Below are 27,115 nucleotides of genomic sequence, written 5' to 3' on the forward strand. Positions count from 1 at the left end.
ATAATTCACCATAAATGTGCTACAATTCAGTGTAGAGAATGAGTTCCCAAGAGGGCACTGGAGACAAGCTAATTCCTCAACTATCATTGGAGAAGAGTAGGGGCTATGAGTACAGCTAAATTAAAGGAGAAACAGGAATAATTCTCAGAAATATATGGCTGGGTGTAGCTCAAGGCACAGTACTTGCCTACCACGGGCCATCATGTGATGTGATCCCCAGTGCCAAACACCACCACCACCTGTCATTCTTAACAAGTAGCAAATCATGAAGTAGTACCTTCTGGGGTGCCAGAGGGTATGGGGAAGGGGACTGAACACAAGAGTTCCTGACAGAATGGAGACATAAAGAAATGGAAAGTATTTTCAGTTTATTATGTATGTATTTTATCATGATTGTTTTAAATTTTCCTCAAGGATTAAGTGGTTCTTCTCAATGAGACTCTCAGCGCTAGACACTCAGGCTAAAGAAAATCCACAGGAAGATAAGGCCACCCAGGGAGAGGGCAGTTAAACATCTAGGCTATCTGCTTTGGGTGGTAGGAGCACCCACATTCCATGCCCTGTCTTATGGCTTTGACTTCTTTTCCCATCTGCACAAGCTTCCTTTACCCCTGCCCCCCGAGTCTCTGAGAGGCCACTCACTCTAGTGTTGGAACAGATCCCAGCTTTCAAAAGGAAAGTTAGGCCTTTGACAGGATCAAATAGGTAAAAGAGTGGAACTGGGTGGGGGGACCCCCACAATGCAGCCACAGCCTAAACTAAGTGGCATGGCCAGCAGGCCTGGCTGCTGCTGACAGATGGGGGCAGCTCTCCCTGGGCTGCTGAACCTGAGCAATGGAGACAGCGAAGTTGCCTTGGTCTTCTCTGGCCATTCGGTTGGGGGGGGGGGGGGGGGATAGCGTTGGTAAAAACAGCCCAGCTCAGACAATGCAGCAGCTGCCTTCACTAAGAATAGAATGCCGTGTTTGATTTGAATTAGCCATTTGAAACAAGAGCAAAACAGCTCCGAGAGCAGCGCCATCTGTTTTCCTTTAAGGCTCGGTCATAAATAACAAGATGAAAATACATTTCCTGCTCTGGATTTGTGACCTGAGCTGCCTCCCACCCTGTTGTCACTGACCATGGCTGCTTTAAGTGCACGTGACATTAATGGGGCAGCTGCTGGCTGTGAGGTGGACGGACTTTGTGGTTGGAGGGGGTCGGGCTTTGGGGTCTCTTCCATTTAACGTCTCTGTTCATAGCGGCTCCTTTATTTCACCCTCATTTGTTAATGGGGAGATATAAATGGAGCGTTCTCTGCATGCCGCTTGATAGCAGCAATGCACACAGCAAACCAGCAAACAGCAGAGTGGTCCCACAGCAAGACTGACAGACGAGGCTACTATCCTGAGGTCAAGGCAATGAAGAAAGACAGAGCACATGTAGCCATTCACACACAGAGAATTGTTAAACCTAGGGAGGGGAGAGAAGGAAACAGGGAGGAAAGGAAAGAGCGGGGGAGGGCACACACAGGGTTTGGGAGATGGCTCAGTTCACAAAGTGCTTGCCACATAAACTTGAGGGTCTGATTTCAGATCTCCAACACCCATGTAAAATAGCTGGGTTCATACCCATCATCCCAAAACTCTTGAGAGTTTGGGACAGGAGAATCACTGGTGCTATATAGTCAGTCACGGTAACAAAATCAGTGACCTCCATGTCAAGAGAGAGACAACATTTCAAAAACTATTTGAATACATAAATGGGAATGTAATTGAATTGCCTGACATTAAGCTCTGGTTGCCTCATGCATGTGCATCCATGTGCAGGTGAACTTCCATAAACATGTGAACACACAGCAACAACAGCAACACACATCAGCATGTGTGTGCACACGTGCACACACCACACACACACACACACACACACACACACACACACACACACACACACAGTAGTAATCATTCTCTCCAGGCAGATCACAAGACCACATGACTCTTCCACATCTTTCCTAACTGAGCACTCCAGCAACTGTCAGCCGTGATTAACCAGCTCCATCCTCAGTTATCTTTTTAATTCTCATTTATGCCGCAACAGTTTACTTCTTTGATAACTCAAATGGAAAAGACCACAGAAGCTGGAGGGGGTGTGTACCCAGCTAGGTCAGCTGCCAGTTCAGCTTGGCAAGCATTGCAGATGACAGACATAAAAGGAACTTCACCAAGGGGCAAGCATCTCCACGTGCCAGTGTGCTCTCTGGTCTTTGGCTTTTTCTGGAGAAGAAACCTAGGGCCTTGCTCATGCTAGGCAAGTTCTGGCCCTGAGCTTCATGCCTTGCCCACTAGCCTGTTCTGTAAGGAATGGTTTTGAAGCAACAGACAGAAGTAACAAAGGAAATGTTGTAAGGCATATCTGCTAGCTAATGAAGGTGTTGCCTTGGAGACCTAGTACAGATGCTGGGTTCCTGGCAGTGATGGAACTGGAGCGCAGTACAGATCACACTGTCATCAGTGAGAAACTCATGTACATCTTAGAATGATTTGGCTGGGGAATGTGTTGAGAAGGTGCCTGCTCATTCACTGTTTAGACTGACATGGGTTTTCCTTTCCACGATTTCATCCCAGGCAGACTTGGAGGCATGTTATCAGATTAATGTTCTTTTTGTTTCATTTTCCTTTTTTTATGCTATTTAAATACAAAGCAACAACAGCAAAACACTTATTCTGCTATTTACATGGACCCTAATGGTCAGAGGTAGACTGTGGACCACTGAGAAGACAGGGTTAGTCCATGTCCTCCCAAGCATCTCCCTCGCCCAGCTCTCACCCAACTCTATGCACTGAGGTCAAACTGCTCACCCTGCATAGCAAGACCTCACTCTCCCTCCTTGAAAGAGCCCCAGCCCCACACAGGGAAGGTCCATGAAGGAAAAGGGAGAGCAAGTTTGCTCAGCGAAGGGTGCAGGCTGAGTCATCGTTGGGGACAGTTAGTAGGTGTCATTAGAAGATCTTGAGACTTCCCAGAGTGACAGATTCTGATGATCTTTTCCAGCCAGTGGTGGCTATAGTGATTTGACAATGGGACTCTAACATGCTTGCAGATGTTAGATACCTCAACTTTGCTGGAAACCATTCAGAAAAATCACTCATTGAAATCGTAGTGTTTTCAGAAAATCACTTCTAAACATGCCACTCCTTGGTCTCTCTGCTTTGAAACAGACACGTGATCATTGTTTGTACCTCTATTTTGATACTCCTCATGGCTGGCATTTTCTTGCACATGTATTTCAAAACAATATCCACAGTAATTATAACCCATGTTGTTGCATTTCTGAGAATCATCCCAGGTGTTTTGCAGGCTCAGCAACAGCCCCTATATAGTGGGTGTTACTGTTCTCATTTCACCAAAGCTGAGTGGAAACTAAGAAATAGCAAGGTCTAAATAACCCATTAAGTCAAGGAACCATGCTTGAGTTCTGAGTCTGTATAGAACCCCCAAGCCATGGCCCCTCCTATGACACTATGTATTGTATAAGATCAGTCATTCCTAAGAATCATAAAGACTGTGGCAGACATGTGACTGGGCTCTGCATGTATTTGTTGATTAAGCTTTTGCTGAGACTATTCTAAAGCCATTAACAAAACCAACCAGATACAGACTTAAGAGCCTTATAAAATCAGTATGGAATACTAATCTCTCCATTCTTTAAAAAATTAATTTTTTCATTAAAGGAAATTCTATACCTTCTAATTATAGAAAGGTTTCTAAGTCTTTACATAAACATGTTGAAACCCATGGCCACTTATTGTCATAATTAATAAAGGGCAGACATCTCAAGTGAAAATAATGTTGAGGGTTCCTATAAATGAGATAAACCACGTCAATTGCTTTCAACAATTGCCTGGTGTGTGGAATATATCCAGTTATTATTAGTCACCCTTGTTCCTATTGCCTGCTAAATTAAGCTTTTTGTTGATCATTTCAATGACTGTATTGCTGTTGTTTTGTTTTATTTTGTATTGAGACATGGTCTCATGGAGCCCAGTCTAACTTCGTGCTCCTGATGAGCTCTGTATTAGTTACTTTTCTGTTGCAGTAAAAAAAATAAAAAATAAATAAATAATAATTAAAAAAATAATAAAAAATCACCACCATAACCAAAGCAACTTAGAGAAGGGAGAATTCATTTGGGTTTATGGTTCCAGAAAGAGCCTATCATGGCAGCGAGCTTGAAGCAGAGAGTGCAAGGCTCTCAAAATTCGCTCCAGTGCCATCCTTCCTGCAGCAAGGCCATTCTTCTGAAACCTCCCCAAACAGCACAACCAAAGATCCAATGATCTGAGCTGATGAAAGACATTTCTCACCCAAACCACCACAACTTTGAACTTCTATCCTCCTGCTCCACCTCCAGATGTGTGAATATACCCACAGGCCACCACACTTTGTTTTATGTAGCACTCAAATCCAGGACTTCATACATACTGAGGTACATCATGGTGGTTTGAAAGAAAATGGTCCCCAAAGGGAGTGGTACTATTAGGAGATGTAGCCTTGGAAAAAGTGTGTCACTGTGGGGGTAGGCTTTGAGTTCTCCTATGCTCAAGCTACTTCCAGTAGTCTATGCTTCCAGGAGCCTATGCTCCCAGTCTACTTCCTATTGCCCGCATATCAACATGTAGCAGCTCCTTCTCCAGCATTATGTCTGCCTGCAGGCCGCCATGTCTCACCATGATGATAATGGACTGAACCTCTAAACTGTAAGTGAGCCACCCCAATGAAACATTTTCCTTTATAAGAATTGCCATGGTCATGGTCTCTTCACAGCAATAGAAACCCAAGGCACATCCCCCTTCAATGGCTATTTTTACATCATAAAATATTCTATACATCTTCTCGGTCCTTTCTAGATAGCTTCTCATTCAACTGTTCCCACAACCCTTATTTACTGGTTTTCTCTTCACCATATAGATCGGGGAACTGAAAGGCAAGGTGGGTCAACCATTTTTACTGTGAATTCCCCTCCACCTCTCCCTAGTTTGTGTCTTCTTTACATTTATTAGGTTTGTCAACCATAACAATGTTATCATACCTCTGCTCTCCACATTCCTCTACCTGTTAAACTGACCTCATGCCTCCACCCAGCTAGACTCTGCGCTAAGCTCTGCCTCAGTGGATTTGACTCAGGCTCCCTCTCCTCCCAGACACCTGCCTCTTACCTCTGAACTGCATTTAACACACATCAACCCAAGCATTCCAACTGCATACTGTAACAAAGAGAGAAGCTATTATTTTGCTGTTGTTTTTTTCTTCTGTGACACCATCCTTGACAGGGCAGATGTTAATGAATTGGCACATTCACTGGTGATTATAACTTATTACATTTGAGTTTCCATTTGGGTTAAAGTTGTCACAGAATTTAGAAGAAATTTTCTTCCCAATCATTGCTAGGGACGTCAATATAATTGGCGCACATTATGAAAGAAATAGTCATTCTTTACCACATGATCATAGCTCCTTCTCTTTGAAGGTTTTCTGCCTGTTTCACTGGCGTGGTAAGGACCACCTGCTCTTCCCGGTCACATTTTGCCTGGCTTGGTCCCATCTGAACACAGAAACTGGGTCTTCTATTATTGGTAAAAGAAAATGAGCACTCTTATATGCAATGGCTACTTTTTACAATAAAAGGAAAGTGAGGGTTAAGGAAAAGATTTCAAAGTTAATTTACCCAAATCCGACTCCATCCTTGCCCTATGCAGACTGAAGGGAGGCACTAATTACAAAATGATTAACATTGTTCTCCATGGCAACAATGGAGTTCTCTGTCAGTGGAAGGTGATGGCAATATTTGCATTTATCCATGAGCATGGGATTCGTAGATTATAAGTAAAGTCTTAACATTCTTCTCAAATAAAGTGAAGTATCCTCAGTGAAGACAAGGGCTGTCTTTCACAGTCTAGAGGGAACTGAACCATTTTGAAACCAGCAACTCCTTACTCAATGCTCTGCCCAACACTGCTAAGGGTGCTGTGAATGTGTTGACTGACAATGTTTATTCTGCTGGCAAGGAGCTGGCTTCCCTGCATGGACAAATGCTTCCAATAACACTGTCCAAGAAAGAAAGTGAGATTTTCTTATTATTCTGTGCTATACACTCAGCCTTCCCCCTCTCACTGCTGCCCACTCAGATGACTGTCAAGTTTCAGCGTGAATGTAATGGCTCAGTGAGAGAGTCATAAATAAACACGATTTCTCTCCCTGAATGATTCAACATGTTGTGCCATGTTGAACTAGAGAATACCATTAGCATGGTCAATTTTAGTTAAAAACAGAGTTAATGTTTTTCTTCCTTAACTAAATTCTGACACCAACTCAACTGACTGTGCCTTGAATTAGGGTCCAGAACTTTTTGTGGAATGTCATGATTCTTTGTAAAACATAGTAAACATGAAGATACCAGGGCCAGCAAAAAAGAAGAAAGGGATTTCTGATGAGTACTCCTACCCTTGGTAGGATGTCTCTCTCTCTTTCAAGTTTGTTCCCTTATCCCATCTAGGTCAAGATTCCAGGAGCAGAAGGAGCCTTTTACATGCTGATAACCTTGAAAGATGAATGGAAGACCAGCAGAGCCCTTTCTTTAAAGGTTCATTTTTTTTTCACCAGAAAAGAACATTTGATTGAAAATAAAAGAGAGTTGTCAAAAGTGCTAAATTCCACCACATTTCAAGGTCAAGTGGTGACCTTCCCCTCACACGTTTCCTGAGGTGTGAGGTCTGAGGTGACAGAAGGGATATCTGAAGACTGTTTTTGTAGATTTGACATAGCAGGAATAGTGCTAACTAACTTCTATTACTGACACACCCCTGGTTACAGCCATAGTACTGGTTATTTACTGCAAGGCAGAAAAGGTCTCCCAGATGTAATTAAGGTCACTAATCAGTTGACCCTGAATTAATCAAAAGAAAGACAATGTGAGAGGTCCCAGTTAATCACACACCACCTTTAAACGCAGGGAGCTTTCACAGTTGTTGGCAGGAGAAAAAGTAAGAGATATGCAAACTGATGACAGTTCAGACACAGGGGTACACGACATGTCCAGAACATGATTGCATCTACCTGGAGGAAGAGGGCTCCTTGGCCAACAGTGAGCAAAGCAAAGAACTTCTTACTTAAAATTTCAACGACCTGAGTTCCATCCATAAGCTGAATGAAATGGAAACAAATGTTTTCTAGAACCTTCAGGTATAGCTAACTGACCCCTTCACTTTGATAGTGTAAGCAGAGAACCCAGTTGCAGGGACCCATGTTTGAGTTGGAGAAGAACATGATAATGACATAGGAGTCTTCCTCCTCTTAACAGTTGTAGTGACACAGCAATACAAAGTGACTGTCCTGGGAGTGAACTGAAAACTGTCTTCAGAAGTTTCCAAAGTTCTGCACAAAACTCTTTCCCAGAGCGACGGGTGTAGCTCAGTGCTCAGAGCTCTTGCCTAACACGCAGGGCACCCTGGATTTTATCCCTAGTGCTACAGAAACTGAATGTGGTGGTGAACACATGTGATCCCAGAACTGTGGACACGGAGGAAGGAAAGATGCTACAGAGGGAGCACAGGGCCAGCTTGAGCTACCTGAGACCCTGTCTCAAAATAATAACTAAGTAAACTTTTCTGAACCAAGTTATACTCATTGATCATTAAATGTGTCTTTTGCTTTCTCTTGCTTTGGCCACAAATCTTCTAGTATTCTCCTTTTCTATTCCACTAAGTCCTTTGAAACGAACTAAAACCTCACAGAATAAAGGGGCCTTCCATAGCCTGTAATTTTGTCTCCAAAATCAAGTGCTTTTCATGTGCATAATTCATTAACAATTAATCTTGTGTCGCTTAGTGGAACCTTTTCCTCCAAGGTCTAAATCTTTATTTTATTACTGCTTATTTCCTCTTGATTAGCAGGCCCCAGGAGAGAAATAGCTAAATTTAGGTCCTACTCTACTCAATCCAGGCCTTGCACATCATAGACATGCAACAAATATTTTGTTCATTTGTTTTGTTCTAAAGTATTGCTCTTCAATGTTAATGATACGAAATGACACCAAAAGTCCAAAGCAAGCCTCATTAGCCCAGCAATGGGAATCTCGACAGTGACCCGACCCACATTCCACTTGGCCTTTAACTACCATGAACCCTGAGCACACTTAAACTGTCAAAATTAAAAAACGTAACTGCAAAAACAAGATAATCACAGAAAATAATTTTAACCAATTGATTTGTGTGACTTTCAATGACATTGTTAGTGCCAAATTATTCTCCAAACTGCCAACTTCTATAGCAAGAGACACTCTTGCTGTGTATGATAACTCACAATGACTATGCTACTCACATGAGTGTGCAAATGAGCAGAAAATATCAAGAGTTTTGAACCAAATATTTTTAACAATTAAAAATGACCAACAAATCAGGCAGGAAGAAGAAAAGACCAAGAGTTACCTGTGGTGTGGCAGGCCATGAAGATTTGCTATAATCCCTTAAAACGCAACAGGATTTAAAATCCCAGTTAAGATATCCACTAAACTCAATGAATCTGCTTTATACTCTTATGGAAAAGCCTCAAGAATGCAAAAAATAATGGAACTCAACTTGGCCACAGTTCAGTGCCTGCCTTGTGATGCTACCACCCAACTCAGAGCAACACACTGGCCTGTCACTGTCAGAAAATCGAACTTGAATCTTACTACTAGAGCTTCTGCTTCTTTCTCAAATGAAAATATAAGATAAAATGAATTTTACGTGACTTTCATGTGGGCTTGTGAGTGTGTGTGTGTGCGTGTGTGTGAGTGTGTGAATTTAAGTGTAAGTACATGTGTGAATGCAAATGAGAGAGAGAGAGAGAGAGAGAGAGAGAGAGAGAGAGAGAGAGAGAGAGGAGAGGAGAGAGAGAGAGAGAGAGAGAGAGGGAGGGAGGGAGGGAGGGAGGGAGGGAGGGAGGGAGGGAGAATCCTAAAGGCTGGCTGAGACTCTGCCTGCTAGTTTGTTTATCCTTCTGCATTAGGCAGGTCCACACTTAATCCTTCCTTGATGGAGGAATCCCTATCATTTTTAGAGACTTTCAGAGCAGATTTCTTAGGCTACCTTGAACTCACTAAGGTAGTTAATAACTTCACTTATTATCTAGCCCAAATCCTTCACTCAATATTTAAAAGTCACTTCTGCTTCTCTGACAGTCACTGGAGAGAGGAGGGTGTTACTGTCTTCCATGTAAGAAATGCTCATATGCTAATACTCAGGGACTCAACTCTGCTGTCTCCTAATAGAATATTCCAGGGCTATTATGGTCCCTTCGTTAACTTTTCTGCAATTTCTGCTCTCCTTTATCTACTTCAAAAATGGGTTGCCAGCCAGACACACATTTAATCCCCTGATACTGAACTTACTGCTAGTTCTGAATTTTACACTTTGGGTGACTGTTCAGGGCCATATCTCAGGAATATGGAATGAAATAAATCACACCAGGCTTTCCTTGCTCTTACAAATAATTTCATAACTATTATTATGTTGAAATGAGTAGTCAGGGTGTTTTAAAACATGGAATTAAAGAAGAGATCTATATAAAATGACTGAACATAAGTACATCACAATGTCATAGCAAATGTCTCCATAACAGTAGGACTGAGCTGATCCCTTCTGTCATTTGTACTCTGTTTTCCAAGCACCTGGTTATATGCATGCAATCATTTTTAATAAGAGAAGAATACATGGTTTAGAATGTATTGGCAGGGGAATGAGGAGCTGTCACATGTCACATGGGAGGAAAAGTGGGTAACACTGCCATAGTTTCCTGACAACTGCCCTAGATTTAATATTAAATCTTTAATCATAAGGAAACCCCCAGACCCAAAGGAAGATGTTAGACCACTCTGGAAAGATACCTAGAGGAGTGTGATGGCTAATCTTGGTTGTCAACTTGCCTATATCTGGAATCAACTAAAATCCAGGCAGCTGTGTATGCCTGTGAAGGATTTTCTTGATTGAATCATTTGAGGTGGGAACATTCACCCTAAATCTGCCCATACCTCCTGGTGGTAGCTCACATTAAAAGCCATGGAAGAAGGAAGCTTTTACTTTTTGCCTGCTTGCCCTCACTCTTGCTAGCAAGTTCATCCATCCATCCCGAGGCATTCCTTTGATGATGTTAAAACCTACTTCTTTGGGATTCCAATGTAAACTGAAGACTGGCAGATCTCTAAGACACTCCTGGGACTCTAGCACCAGATTGGGACTGCTGAGACATCAGGTCTCATGAAGATGTGTCAGATCCTTGGCCTTTCCACTGGGAAACAGCCACTGTTAGACTACTTGGACCCCAACCTACAAACCACTCTCATAAATCCATATATAACTGCTCTAACAAATCTGTGTGTGTGTGTGTGTTCATTCTATCAATTCTGTTCCTTTTAAGACAAGTTGATATCAAAGATGCTTCCCTTAGACACTGAAAGTAGAAGTAGAACCCAAGTCACTCTTTTTCAAAGCTAGAAAACACAAATGCCCTCCTCATGGGCTGTCAAAGATCCTTAAATTAGGAGGAAGGACCCAAAGGAAAAGCAGCAATAATTCTTTCCTTAAACATGTTTTTTGTTTGTTTGTTTTTTGTCACCAACATAGACACATTGCAGATTCATACAGGATCATACAGGCCTGCTCTAAGCAGAAATCCCAAGTTAGTTTTGCCTATTTATTTACTTCTTTATTCATATTTAAAACAAAGAAAAAACACAACAACAAACAGCAAGACAAGCAACAACAAATCATTATAGCTCTTGCCAGAACCATGTTAGAGGGCCAATTTCAAGGAGGTGAGCATGACTTCAAGAACCTTCAGTGACTTTCTATTTAGTGAACCAGCCCTGAGCAAAGCTACTGTGGTGGGGATATGGGGCTAGCTTCCACTATCCCCAGTCTGGTCAAAGACAGTCTTCCCTTCCACAAGGGGTTAAAGACTGTCCCATGGCCCTTTAGTGTGGTCAGCTCACCTGTTTCTAAGAGTGTTCTGTGGTAGTGGTGGGTCCACACAACAGTGTACTTGGGTTTTTGAGTGAGCTATGCAGAGTTCAGACAGATCTGCTTGCTGAATTCCAACTCTCCACTTGCCCCCTAGATAACAGTAACAAGTGCACCTACCTCAGGGAGCATGCAGCCAACATGCCTAGGACAGGTAGTGTGCATATAGCATAGGGAAATGTGCAATTGTGCAAAATATGTGTGTAAGCAGACACACAATCAAAAAGGTAGCCTTGATAACCATCTTTTGCACACAAAAACCATCTTTAGTCATCATTATGTACTACTGAACACACACTCGGGGGGCCCTAGTCTATGCTAAATATGAGTAGCTAAATAAAAGATGCTCTCTGGTCCCAAGAGTTGACAGCCGATGGAATGGACTTGGGTAAACAGATCGCTTCGGTAGAGCTTGCATGGCTCTCCAAGACTATGAACAAGACAAATCTGACATTGGCGCTCCTACCTTGGAAGGGTAGGTGACCTTGGAACTCAAGGCTTTCAGTTATAATTCTTAATGTTTTAATTTGAAAAGAATATACCTGTGCTCAATAGAACAAAGAAGCAAACCCAGTGTAAAGAGATAAGCAACTTTGGTACATTGTACCCTTTCAGACTGTTTATATAAACACGTATGAAATACATGTGTGTCATAACCAGGTGTATATATTGCACACTATTTTGTGATGTGATTTTTTTCTTTTAAAATATATTATGAACTGTTCAATATTTCTTTTAAAAACTTAAGTGCAGGGATGAGGAAATAACACAGTCAGGAGAGTACTTACTGTGTAAACATGAGTTTGATTCCCTGAATCCACATCAAAAAATGCAGGCATAGTGGTACAAGCTTCCAATGCCAGTTCTTGCAAGTTGGAAACAGGTGTATTCCTGGGGTTCAATGTTCAGTCAGCCTAGCCTGCTTGGTAAACTCTAGGTCAATGAGAGACCCTGTCTCAAAAAATAAATAAATAAATAAATAAAACAAGGCAGATGGCTCCCTGAAGAACCAAACCAGAGGTTGATCTCTGGTCTTCATATGCATACACATGCATGGATATCCATATAGGTACCCACAAAAGCACACACATGAACATACACATAACACAATAAAATAACAAACTAAGTGCAACTTTTTATGAGGTCACATAATATTCTATCAAACATACTCATGTTTTCCTAACCTGTTTCCCACTGGGTTATGTTGACTATTTCCTCAATGAAAGATTTATTTAAGAGGTGAACTCTCATGACTTGAAGAGAAACAATACAGGCAGTGTGTGAGACTGAGCTCAGGGAGGAGCGTGGTGAGGACACCAGTATTCTGGCTGGAATCCTAGAAGAACCGATTGAAGGTGGAACTGGGCAGACCAGGGAAGCAGCAGCCTGTGGGGATTTGTGAATTTACATTAGAGATGGCTGCCTGTGGGTAGGCATGTCAGGGACAGTTCATGCCTGTATTCAGGCCTTGAAATTCTTGATACTTGTTCATCATGAGAGAGAAATGTAGGCATAGTGAGTGTAGGTCACATATGACACTGTCAGTTCATTTCTGGACACCTTGAGATAGAAATGCATGTGCCATATGGGTTATGAGACAATTCATCTATGGCATAATTGTCTTCATTGAGTTGTAACTCTAGCTAAGGCCTCCAAAATGAAGAATATGACCCAAGCAGTATGTAGAAGTATGCAGCTCACAGCTGAATACTGAGGCAAATGGAAGCCAGCAATATCAAACAGAGGAACAACCATGGAGAGACTAAGATGGACCCAGGAACACTCTGACAGGGATATGGGGAGAAACCGGCTGAGGAAAAGAGCCTTGGATGGTGTTTAACATTTGCTGCCTAAGGACTGGGAATACCTCTCAGGGCTTGTTAGCCTCTCTGTGGACATGCACTTTCCCTGATGACTGCGTTGATAACAATAACATGAAGACCCAATATTGTCAATCTCACCACCAAATGACCAAAATTTGTGATAGAAGAAATTTAAAGATCCGGAGAATTTACTTCACAATTTGGGGGATGCAGCCCATAGTTGCTTGAGAGAGTCATGGGGGTAGGAGAGAGGTGTACACAGGAGCTATCCACATTACTATGGACCAGAAAACATCAATAGGAAGAGGTCTGGGTAATAGAGCCCCAAGTGCCAACTCTAGAAAGGCCCCACCTCTCAACATTCCCAGACCCTCCCAAAATAACACCAACAACTCTATGAGTCTGTGGGGACATTTGAGATTTAAGCCATAACAAACCCCATCTCTGGTACCGTTTCTTGGAAGTTATCTACCTTGTTTTCCAAGACTGAGCCTCTCATTAACCCAGAGCCCAACGAGGAGGCTAGGCTGGCAAACATCAGTGATAGAGGCTTAGCTCCTGGGACGGAACACCAGAGCACCCCAGAAAACACTCAGGCCATGGAAGTCATATGCATAACATAAGGGTCAAAGGCATGTACTGTCAAGTAAGTTAATCTGAAGCCCACTCTTCACTGCAGAAAATTTTAGAGGGTTAAAAGCATTCATTGATACTGTATTCTCCAAGACAGAAATGCACTGAGGACCATCTTCCAGATTTCCATCACTACAGAATTTCCTCTGCAAGGAGCATTGGCTGACAGAGATCACTAGCTTCCTGAGAACACAATTCAGGGGAACACTGACCCCAGCAAACACCAGGCAGGTGCCCTACAGAACTCCAAGCTCACTCACTTACTTGAAGTAATACAACAAAACAAGCCTAATACCGAAGGGCTGAGGATGGTAAAGGCCAAAAGTCTGTCTGTGCCGTGTCATCATCCATCCTCAGGACATACATTTTTTTCAGTGTTTTTATCAATCTGAAATCCAAAATGAGGATGGGTCAGAGTTGCTGGCTACTGCCCAACTCTGTCAGCTACTCGGCAGGCAGGGCAGGTTCTCTTCAAAGCAGCATGAGTAACTTGAAGAAAAAGAAAACAGAAAAATTAAAAATTCCTGAGGAAATAGAGATGTAGTGTTGTGAGAACTCAGACTCACACAGCTGTGAGAAGCAGATGCCAGGCGGCAGCAGCAGCCCTGTGTTCAGTGCATTCCGCAGCTCCAGCCAGAGAGATCTGGGTTCCCCAGGCTTTGTGCTGTCCTCAAGGATTCTAAGAAACAACCACACCCCAGAGTCTTTAAAAGCACAGATATGCACAAAGTCACAGCCACCAATGACAACCAATGAAAAGGAAGACACAAGAATAGGCTGCAGATGCAGAGACGAGTGAGGACACCTTGACCAGCTCTAGCGGCTTTTGTTTTTGTTTTGTTTTTTTCTTTTGTAGGCAGAAGAGTAACAGATGAGACAAATGTGTATCTAAGTTCAAAGAGCTCTTTAAACAAGCAGCAAATACATTCTAAGTGACGAAAAGCATCAAACCATAGTTCAGTGGGTAATGACTGCTTTCTTGGTGGTATATAAAATAGCAGGGCATTTAGAATCAATTCGGGCTTGGAATTGATGAAATGGATAACTGGCTTTTTATAAATGCATTGTAACTAATTCCGTTTTTCTCTCTAAACTATTTTATAGCTCCTTCTCAAGTGGTGAAAATCCCTCCCAATATTCAATTCACTATCATTACAGTGAAATCCTGAGAATTTCCCCATGGGTCTCTTATTTCTGAAGGTGTCAAAGTTGTCTGCCTTGCTGCAAGTCTCCAGCATGCCATCTCCCAAGCAACAGCTCTTTAACAGGCTTCTCGCTGCATGCCTTCCTCGAGAGAGGGGCTGTGCGATACACCAATTCTCCAGAGATAGACTGGCCTCTTCCAAGATTTTGTTTTCTCCTGCAATTTCCCTTTTATAGTTGAAGCTGGTACTGAGGTCACTTGGCCTGAGCTGGTCTCAATTACACCCCTCTGGCTGAAGCAGGGGTAGGATGACATAACATGGTCACCCTGCTTCATTTTCCCTCTACAAAACACAAGAATCAGAGAAGATAATACCTGGGTCTCCAGAGCACAAATATGCTACATATTAAAACAACTTCCCAAAATGATCACATTTATAGATACTGTTGTGTAGAAATGGGCATGTGGTATCAAAAGTAACCATTTGCTTTAATAAGGTTATATAGTAATTTACAACTTGCAAATTATCAAATAGTGAAACTTCACACATTTATCAAAAAGTTGCATCATATATACCAGCACCTCTCTGAATAGCTTGCCCTCTGTTTTTCAGAATTGTAATCTTCTTCTTCTTGAAAACCAGAAGTGCCATGTCTTGACAATATTTCTAAATTGAAATGATGGGCAGGTACAAAGAAGTTAACACTAATGTTATCTAAAGCCTTGAGGCTGCAAGGCTGCTAATGTCAAGTTCATATTCTCTCTGCTTGCTGCCATGCTCCTAGCACAGAATGAAAGTACAGTACATGAAAGGTGCTTACCACACACTTGTTGAATAAATGAGCTGATGGTTGCCATTGAGAAACAGATAATGAGGCCAAAATGGAATTTTCAATGCCTAATACATGTGTATATTTATGTCACCACAAATAAGTACAGATTATTTGACTAGACTACTATTTCTTCCAGACTTCCCCCCAAAAGGTAGTGTTGCAGAATATTCCTTTACATTGTGTGAAGATGTGTCACTGTGATTGGTTTAATAAAGAGCTGAAGGGCCAATAGCTAGGCAGAAAGAGGTTAGGTGAGACTTCTGGGGACAAGAGGTCTCGGGGGGGAAAAGGCAGAGTCACCAGCCTGACACAGAGGAAGCAAGACATGGAAGAGAAGAGGTAAAAGCCATGAGCCACTGGACAGCATGTAGATTAAATAGAAATGGATTAATTTAAGTTATGAGAGCTAGTTAGAAACAAGCCTAGGCTAAGGCCAAGCTTTCATCATTATTAAGTCTCTGTGCCATGATTTGGGGACTGGTGGTCCAAAAAAGCCTGCTAGAATGTAGTCTTCAAATGTAACAGAACTTGGATTATCATCAGTCTGAAGGTAATGGATGATTGGCAGTCCACATTTGTGATTTGCAATGTGTATGCATGTGCATATTCTCAATCCTGATTACAAAGCAGGCAGCTTGAATTATAGCAAATTCTCTCTCTCTCTCTCTCTCTCTCTCTCTGTCTGTCTGTCTGTCTCCCTGCCTCCTGGGAGAAACTTTGGAGAAAACATTGACTAGAGAGATGAGCACCAGACTGCAAGATAAATATTCCATTTAAAAAAAATGTTGTTGGAGCCAGGTGGTGGTGGCGCATGCCTTTAATCCCAGCACTCGGGAGGCAGAGGCAGGCAGATCTCTGTGAGTTCGAGGCCAGCCTGGGCTAATAAATTCCAGGAAAGGCACAAAACTACACAGAGAAACCATGTGTCAAAAAACAAACAAACAAACAAAAATGTCGTTGGATTGCCAACAATGGAGGGAACGTATTGAAGGCAGCATCTTTATTTTTGATGAAAAAAAATTGAAGTCCATCATGATCTTTACTAATGTAGGAGAGGTGAGCTTCAGGCTTGGGCTCACCATGTGCCGTAGATCACATGTCTCATGTATGCCATAGATCCTGTACCTAGACCTTGGGCATGTCTCAGGAGACACAGAGGCTCCTCTGAGACACCTGCTCTACTCTGAGGTCAAAGGTCAGCCCACAGTGGGTGAGGAAGGAATAGTAGAAGAGCTAGAGAGTAATAGAGCTTCTTGGCAAGGGTAAGAAGTGAGGGCAGGAATCGAAGTTGAGGGCTCCGAGAGGAAAGGGAACAAAATCTACATTTATTATTCAGAATTTTGGGATGATGTACCTCATAATAGGAAGGTTAACCTAAAAACTGACATATAGTAACATCACACACACACGTATCTCACACACACACACACACACACACACACACACACACCACACACTCACACATCACATACACACATACACACATATGCACACATCACACACACACATATCTCACACACACACACACACACACACACACCACATCACACACACCATACATCACACACACACACACATCACATACACACATACACACATCACACACACACATATCACACACACACACACACGTCTCCCCTGGCCATTTCCTTCATTCTCCCTCCCCCCACCCCTCACCTCACAGATAGTGAAAGTTATCCATTGAACTAATATGGACATTTCTATCCAAACAAGCATTTCTCCTATGTCAGCATCTCTATTCAGAAAATACACTGATGTGAAAAGAGAAAAAGGATGGAGGGCAGTGAGAAGATACAATGTCGCTCTGATACTCTTCAAACCCTAACTATCTGAAGCAAGGAACATGCAAGAATGGATCTCCACAGTCTGGACTCTACACATCCTACCACTTATCTGCTACCGATGCACGCCACCCTGTGTGTTGTCTGCCAGACTGGATAGATAGATAACTCAGCAGGTCACAGGCAGCTGCTGTAGTGCTGGGTAGGAAGCTGCAGCCTGGTCTCGTTCCTCAAGTCATTACAACAGATGAAAGAACAAGGTGTGGAGCCTGTGTGTACTCAGGATGCTACAGCCAGCAACCACATACTTTGTGCAGTTGTGAGGCCATCAGTGAGGTGAGGGAGATGTAGAGACCCAGAGAGATATCCTTCAACAACTCACACATGTATCATACAGGGAAAAGCACACCGTCCGCACTGTCATTATGTCACCAGAGTTTGGGAAGTATGTTTATCAAGAACATCTGTCGCTGGGCGGTGGTGGCACACGCCTTTAATCCCAGAACTAGGGAGGCAGAGGCAGGTGGATCTCTGTGAGTTCAAGGCTAGCCTGGGCTACAGAGTGAATTCCAGGAAAGGCTCAAAGCTACACAGAGAAACCCTGTCTTGAAAAACCAAAGAAAAAAAAAAAATGTCCTTCAGTTTTTGTGGAGCAAAGTCAGTCAGGGAGAGGAGACTCCTGGGAGGGATGTGACACATTTCTGTCCCTACATGTGTCATCCCCCTACCCTCTCTTTCTCTCGTCCATATGTGTGGCTTGGACACACTGCTTTTAGCTCTATGCGGAGACCTGCAGGGAGAAGCTTACCTGCCTGCCAGCACCATAGTCCTCCATAAACTTTTTTGGGACTTTGCAGCTGGACTGCTCAGAGACCAGTATGACCAAAGGAGGCAGACCCTGGATCACAAGCTGAGAAGGAGCCAGTGATGCTGGGCTTCTGTTTATGTTTGTGGGTGGGATGTGGTATATACACATACTCGTCTGTGTGTGTTATGTGGTGTATGTAGATGTTTGGTGTATATGCTATATATGTATTATATAGTGCATATACATGTTCCTGTGTGTGCATGTGTTATATGGTATGTTACATGCTCTCATGTGTGTATGTTTACACTATGTATGTGTTATGTGGTATATATACATGTTCGTGTATGTGCTATGCACATGTTTATATGTACATAACAAACATACTATATATGTGGTATACATACATGTTCTCATATGTGTGTGTGTGTGTGTGTGTTATGTTGTGTGTATATGTGTACATGTGTAGGCTAGAGGTTAAAGCTGATTGTCTCCCTGGATAACTCTCCATCATACTTTTTGAAACACAGTGGTCTTCCACGAAACATGAAGCTCACTGGTTCAGGTAGGCCTGCTATCCAGCAAGCTCTAGGGACCCATCTATTTCCATGCCCAGAACTGGGATTACAGGCACACACTGTGGTGTCCAGTTTTTATGTGGGTGCTGAAACCTGAACTCAGGTCCTCACGCTTGCAGAACAAGCTCTTTCCTGACTGAGCCATCTCCCCAGCTTCAGGGCTGCCCCATCCTGCTTCATATCTCTAAGGGAATGCTGAAGCAGCTTTGCAAAGTCCCCTCTGGTGAAAAGACAGTGGACTCTCAAACCTACAGGGTGAATCAAACATCAAAGTTTCCCAATTTTGAAAGGTGGGAGGTTTCCTAGATACCTCATCAAGCAGAAATGAGAAGAGCCCACTCCTGCATAGCCTTACACCTAACAGAGCCACCAGAGAGTCACATGGCCAGGCGTGTGTAACATGGGGGAAGTAGGGAAATCGAGATGCAGGTCAGAGAGGTCAGAGAGGTCAGAGAGGAAGTGGAGACCATGGGGCTTAGCACAACCACACACAAGTTCTGGTCATTGGTGTGATTCTTTAGCAGTGGAAATACAGCATTTCCATATAATTGTTTTTTCCAGAGCTGAGGACCGAACCCAGGACCTTGCACTTGCTAAGCAAGTGCTCTACCACTGAGCTAAATCCCCAACCCTTCCATATAATATTTTAACAATACAAGCTCCCTGAGCATTCCTGTGAGAGAGGATCTTCAGTCCTTGGTAATAAGTCCCTGAATTGTCCTTCCCAACAGAACTGTTTGCAGAAGGGTGGGGGATAAAAGATTTTAAGAATTCCAAACTGGTGATAATTGATATACATATGTGTGTGTGTGTGTGTGTGTGTGTGTGTGTGTGTGTGTGTGTGTGTGTATTACACATAGGCACATGGTTCTATCAACCTAAACATTTCTCTCTGTGCTCTAATAATGTGGGTCTCCGCCTACAGTGCAATCTGTGTCCCCAGACAGCACAGAAAATCCCCTGGCATACGAGTTTCATATACCTACCTTTTCCTGAGTTTCCTATACTTTCAGTAAAGATTTGGGATGCTTCTGTTTTCTTTCATACCAGACATTTTTATTAAATATTTCTATAATGCAAACATGTCTTCCATTATATTAACATTTTATATGAAAAGTCATATCCCATTTTCAAACTACCTGAACATAACAAGCAGAATGTTGGAAGTTGTCAGCAAAGACAAACTACCACTTTCCACCCTGAAGACTAAGACAGGAAGGGGGTGGCACGAGATGAAATGATGAATAACAATGTTTACAGCAGTGTAAATCAAAAGAAGTAAACCACTGTGAAATGCATCATGATGCTTCTCTTCCATTTATTGGAGAAAATACTCTATGAAATGAGAGACCTTTGAGTCAAAAATAAAAATGGGAGAGAGCTTGGGAGACAGACAAATTGCTGAGTCCACAGCTATTATAGCCATCCAACCTGGCTTCTGATAATTAGATAACTGTGATCCAAAAAAACTAAAGCCAATGTATGGAGATATTTTTGGAAGTCACATACTAGAGCACAAAAACTAAAATGAAAGATGCTTTACCAAGTCTAAATACACTTGGCTCTTAGTAAAACATAAGTGATTAAATTTACCCAATTTATTTTTGTTCTGTTTTGATGTATTAAGTTTGATGATTTCCTGTAGCAATTAATTCATTCAAGATGCTTTTTTCTGCTATTTTAATCCAAGCTAGCATTATACCTAATGAACTCCAAGTCAAGTTCTAGCATTAGATGATAATTTTTAAATTTCATTCTAGGGCCGGGCTGGTGAGATGGCTCAGAGGATAAGGGGGGCACTTGTAGCCAAGCGTGAAGCTCTAAATTCAATCTCCAGGATACACAGGAAAGGAACAACTCCTATGATCACCTTCTGACCTCCACATATGTGCTGTGACACATGTGCACACAAACATACACACAGTTATAAATAAAAATTTATTGCATTGTATTTGCAATAATATATTTTGTTCCTGTCTTACACACAGAAAGAAGCTGTGCGTGAGCCAGGAAATAAAATGTTCACAAGACTTCTGATTTCCGGTTTTGTTTTTAAGACACTTGGCAGCTGTAGCCCTGTCAACAATATGTAAACAGCTGAACGGATTGGGAAATCCACAAGTCCTTTCAGACCTGTCAGAGAAGTAAGGTCACAGAATATATTGCTGCCCAAAAAATTAGTAAGAGAGATGGGCAGACACATAGAACCACAATGTACTGGAGCAGAAACCTATACCGAAGTAGGTAGACACCCAAGTTCATTTCCTAGGACCCATAAGGTGGAAGGAGAGAACCAACTCCTGAAAGATGACTTTGACTTGCATACACATACCATAGTAAGTAAGTTTGTGCATGTGGAGAGAGACAGAGAGAGAGAGAGAGAGAGAGAGAGAGAGAGAGAGAGAGAGAGAGAGAGAGAAATAGCATGTAATAAACAAAATATTTTTTTTTAGTCTTGGTAATGGCAGTCATGGGGGACTCGAGGCTTTTATGAGTTCCCCCCATTTCTCACACTAAATATTAGGGGGACAACTCTGCACTCATCATGAAGTAGGGAAATGTGTCCATTTGAAATATCCCAAAGGTCTAGCTTGCTGCAACCTGCCACGTAGGAGAAGGGAATGACCCAGTACTCAATCCAATTCTGGACAACCTATCCCACCTGGGGTGAGGGCAAGGTTTAGAAGCATTCATAAATTTTACAGGTTAGCAGAACAGACAGGGAAAAATGAAAATATGATCACAGAATGGTAGGTACCCTGTCCTCCCCTATGCCCCGGCTCCACATCACTAAAGGCCTGTTGAACTCAGTTCTTTGTACCCACTGTATTGTGTCTGGCTGTCAGCAACAAAGGCGAGGCATACTTTAGGGCCCAAACAGTTTGAAGACCTAAAATAAGTACCAGAACCTGGTGCAGATGTGTCAGGAATGTCAGGGGATTTAAAATAACTGTGACTAATACTCCACTATTGTTCAACTTTTATGTTCTTTCCGAAATTCACGTGTTGGGGGCTTCGATGACAAATCCAACAGTATAGGGAAGTGGAACCTGGTGGGAGGCGCTGAGTTCAAGAGGCCACTGTGCTGCAATGAATGGCTGCACTTACTGCGACTGCGGGTAAGTTCCCTTTCTTCTGCCACATGAAGAAGCAACAAGCAGGCATTACCGGATACCAGATCCTTGGGCCTCTGTTATACTTGCCAGCTTCTGTGTGAAGACTGTGAAGAGATGACATGTCTAGTCTTTATAAATTATTCAGTCTCAGGCATCCTGTGATGGCACCACAGAAAGGATTCGCGTACATCAAGTGCTATTACAAGTGAAGCTGGAAGCCTGAAGGAACAGACGTGCAGCGTACACAGAGCCTGGACTCTGCTGCAACAGGTCAGAAACGCTGTGAAAGCAAAGGAGGCTGGGTTTTGATGAAGTCATCAGGAGACTGGACACAGAATTTCTGCCCTAGAGACTGTTTCAACAAGAGCTTCCAAAGCAGAAAGTCAAAGGAAGAGAGGGTAGTGGGGAGAGTGGCACCATGTATCCAAGGTGGACAAGACACCCACAAAAGGCTTTATGTATAATGAGGACACCAAAAGGAAAAGAGAAAGGGACTGGGCAAATAGTGGGGATAGCAATGGCTCATGCATTTCCCAAATGAACGCAGACACAAAACCACAGATCCGGGACCTTAAAGAATACCAAGAAGGGTAGGGACAGTTTGGATGAGTGTCTCCCAGTGGAGGGTGTGTGTGTGTGTGTGTGTGTGTGTGTGTGTGTGTGTGTGTGTGAGAGAGAGAGAGAGAGAGAGAGAGAGAGAGAGAGAGAGAGAGAGATAGTTTGGATGAATGTCTCCCAACAGAGGGTGTATGTGTGTGTGTCTGTGTGTGTCTGTGTGTGTCTGTGTGTCTGTGTGTCTGTGTGTCTGTGTGTCTGTGTCTGTGTGCACTGAAGGCTTGGTCTCCAAGCCAGTGCCATTGGGAGGTGGTGGGATTTTTGGAGAATGTGGCCTGGTTGGCAGTCATTAGCTCACTCAAGGCATGCTCTCAAATAACCTGTGGGATCATGTCTCTCAGTTTCTCTGTGCTTTTCCATCCAAGATGCTCTGATACGATTCACTGACATCATACACTGCCTTCATCCAAGGGCCAAATCTGACCTTGGATAAGAACCTTTAGAACTACAAGCTATTTAAAAACAAACTAGTGGGGGAAAAAAGAAAGAAAAGAAAACGGTTCTCTTTATAAGTCACTTAACTTGCCCATCACCTTGAAATATCTTCAAGCTGACTATTAGAAGGGTTAAGAAATCCTAAAAATTAAACATATGAAATTTAAACTACAGAAAACCAAAGAAAGAAATATGTACAGAAGCCAGATTTAAAAAAAAAAATACCTATATTCACTGAGAAGCAAGGATAGAATTTACCATCTTTTTGTGCTCAGAAAGCAAGCAAGCAAAGAGACAGAAGAGTGAAGCATTCAATGTTGAGGGAAGACATATCAAGCTAGAGTTACATACCATGAGAAAATTCCCAGCAGAAGTGAAGAAGAAATAAGGCCTTCCCAGGCAAACAGAAACTGAGGACTGACTGCCAGCAGAGTAGTCCCCAAGAAATAATGGGATGGATCTGGAAGGACTTGCAAAGAGGGGTATGAATGTGATCATAATACAGTGTATGAAATTCTCAAAAATTTATAAAATATGTATTAAAAATTACTCGGGGAAGTGATGATACACACCTTTATTCCCAGCACTCAGAAGACAGAGGCAGGTAGATCTCTGAGTTTGAGGCTAGCCTAGTCTACAGAATGAGTTCCAGCACAGCCAGGACAATATAGAGAAATGCTATCTAAAAAAAATAGTGTGTGCTAGTGGAAGCCCATGAACTGTGGACTGGTGGCTGTGGAGCCCCAGGGGACTGGACTAGGCCCTCTGGATATGGAGGACGGTTGTTTGGCTTCAACTGTTTTGGGGGCACCCAGGCAGGGGGATCGGGATCCATCCCTAGTGCATGGGCAGGCTTCTTGGAGTCTGGTGCCTATGGTGTGATGCCTTGTGCAGCCTTGTCGCAGTGGGAAGGGGCTTGGACCTGCTTATGCGCAGTGTGCTGGGCTCTGCTGACTCGCCATGGGAGACCTTGATGTGGGGGATGTGGGGTAGCTTAGGAAGGAGGGTTGGGGCACGGGAGGAGGGAGGAGGTGGGATCTGTGGGTATTGTGTGCAGTGAGTATAAAATTTCTTGATGGAGAAAAATGAAAAAAAAAACAAAAACAAAAAATCAATAAAAGTATTTCTAATGATAAAAAGTGTGTGTGTGTGTGTGTGTGTGTGTGTGTGTGTGTGTGTGTTGTCTCAATTCTTGCTCTTTATGGTTATTTTTATTAATTTTGCATGAGGGTACATGCATTCCACACTGCATATGGGGAGGTCAGAAGGCAACTTGTGGGAAACAGTTCTCTTCTATGTGTGTCCAGGACTCACACTCAGGTCATCAGGCTCAGAAGCAAACACCTTCACCGACTCAGCCAACTCATTGGCCTCAGATCTCAAAATGCTGCAAACATTTACACACAACGAAAAACACAAACACATTGTATCAAAATGTATGAAATGAGGCTTAATTAGTGCTTAAGAGGAGAGACAGACTGAGCAAATTTATTAGAAAAGAATGATTCAAAACGATCCAGGTTCCCAAATGGGGCTGTTATTTTCTGAAACAAGTATGTTCCTATTACTCACCCCACTGAGTACAGACAGCATTCCAAAGACCTCACAACAGAAAGTCAAGTAATCCAATTTTAAAATGTACAAATGAACGAGGTGGATACTTCTCGAAAGAAGTACAAACAGCTAGTGAGTACATGAAAAGCTGCTCTATATCATAGCCGTATGAGAATGAGCTGATGGTGGGAAATACACCCAACAGTGACTATAGAGAGCATTAAAGAGGTTCCCTAAAAAAAAAAAAAAAAAAAAAAAAAAAAAAAAAAAAAACAAAAAAATAGAGCTACCACGCATTGTACCTACCTCTCTTTCAAGCATATGTCTAAAAGAAAAGAAACCATCAAACCAAATAGATACATTTACATCCATTATAATATTGGTCACAACAGTTAGTTAGCCTACATTGCCCATCACCATAACACAAAGTGTCATATATATGTATAAAATTTACCCACAAAGAAGATAAAATCTTTTTGTTTGGACCAGAATGGATGGAACAGGTGCACACTGTTAAATGGAATAAAACAGACAAAGAATGGACAAGTTCCTCCATGTGTCCCCTCTCATCTGCAGAAGTTTTTAAAGGTTAACCTGTGTGTACCATTGTGATTCCTAGAGTCCTGAAAGTAGGGTGGATAAAGGGAGACGAGATTTGATCAGTACTCACCGTCTGAACATATGGAAATTCCACGTTGATCCACACTGATATGTGAAATGAATACATGTTAATCAAAATGTAAGAGCTTTAAAAAACTAAATTAAGGCTGGGCGGTGGTGGCACACACCTTTAATCGCAGCACTTGGGAGGCAGAGGCAGGCAGATCTCTGTGAGTTTGAGGCCAGCCTGATCTCCAAAGAGAGTGCCAGGACGGGCGCAAAGCTACACAGAGAAACCCTGTCTCAAAAAACCAAAACAAAACAAAACAACAAAAAAAAAACCCACTAAATTAAATCTAAAATAAAGAAATAAGTAATAAATACCAAAAAATAATAAAAATAAATAAGTAATGAGTACTAAAAGCAGAAATTCATGAAATAAAAAATAGAAATCAACAGAACAAATTAACTAAATACAAAGTGTTATATATAAAGATGAATAAAGTTTTTTTTTTAAACAAAACAAAAAAAAAATAAACCTCTAGCCAGGGTACAGGAAAAAGAAAAAACACAAATTATTAATACTGAAAATGTAAGGAGGAAATGCTATCAATTTCATGGACATTAAAAGGGTCACTGAAAATCATTACCAAGAACTCAATGATCACAAATCCTCATGCTTGTACTTCAAGCATTTATACCCACTGGGCCATCTTTCCAATCTCTCTTCCTGCTGTAGCCCAGGCTGGCCTCAAATCCAAGACCCTCCTTCAGTTTCCCGAGTGCTGGTAATCTCTCATGAAATTAAATATACTCATACCTAATGATCCAACAATTGTGATCCTTAGGATTTACTCAACTTAATTGAAAATCCATGGCCCCCTAGCAGGGGAGGAATCTGTGTATACATTTAAAATTTCAAAAGCTGAAAGCAATGGATATTCTTTCCATTGGAAACAAAGTAAGGCTTTGTACATAGGAAACAAATGAAGCTGTGGACTATCTAGGCAATGGGATATTATGCAATACTCAGAGGAACTGAGCTATCAAGCTATGCAAGGACACAGAGGGAATTTCATTTCCTCAACACTAAGTGGAAGAATGTTATGTGAATTGGCTGTGTACTACGTGGCTCCAAGGATACAGCAGTAGAGAGGAGGCTCAGCTTCGGAGACAGTGAAAAGGTAAGTGGTTACTGAATAAGGAAGGAGGGTGCTCAGAGGGTCTTTAGGGCAAGGGAAATTGTCTCTATGATACTACAATGGTGACGATACAGCATCACACATTTGCTAAAATTTCCAGGATGCAAACCGTCTATAGCCTGATGTAAACCCTGCAGGTAGGGAGACAAAGGCAGTAACGTACTCTAGAAACAGAGCTCAGGTGAGGGTTTGACCTGAGGTATGCCATCCCTGTGAAGGAGCAGAAACCTCTGAACCTGGCAATCAGTTTTGCTGTGAACTTACAAATGTTCTGAAATATTAATTATTAAAAAAATGTTTGTGTTTATAGTCAATGTGATTCTCTGTTTTGTTTTGTTTTTTTTAAAGCAGCTCATGGTAAACAGTTTGCTCCATTCTCTCCTTCATGGTGGTTAAGTAAAACTTCATTCAGTGTTTTCCCTTTGTTCCCCAGGGCTGCCTCAACTGAGTACCATGGCCTGGACAGATTATAGAAGAAAAACACACAATCTTCTGATTCTGGAGCCCAGAAAATCAAGATTTAAGCTATAATCAGAGTTGGCTCGTTTTAAGTTGGCTCCCTGTCTGTCCCTAGCTTCTGCTGATGCAAGGGTGACCTTTGACCTTCCAGTATCCACTTTCATATGTGTCTCTGTCTTCGGACTTTTACTTTGTATGGGGAGCACTCTTCACACATCTGGATCAGGGGCCCACACTACCTAATCGTGTATCTGAAACAACCCAATGTCCTAATATCGGGGACACTGCCTCGGTCACCTGGTAAGAGGGTGTCAGCAAATCACACCAAGCCACAGCACATCTCGAAGCACCTGATGCTATGGATGGTGTGCTGGGAAATCAGACTATGACCAAGCTGTTGAGAGCACAACAAAGATGGCACAGAGCCACAATTACAGCACCGCTGATGCAAGGAAGGAGCCAGAGACGAGGGATACTGGCAAG

Source organism: Onychomys torridus, chromosome 19, assembly GCF_903995425.1.
Source record: "Onychomys torridus chromosome 19, mOncTor1.1, whole genome shotgun sequence".
Lineage (NCBI taxonomy): Eukaryota > Metazoa > Chordata > Mammalia > Rodentia > Cricetidae > Onychomys > Onychomys torridus.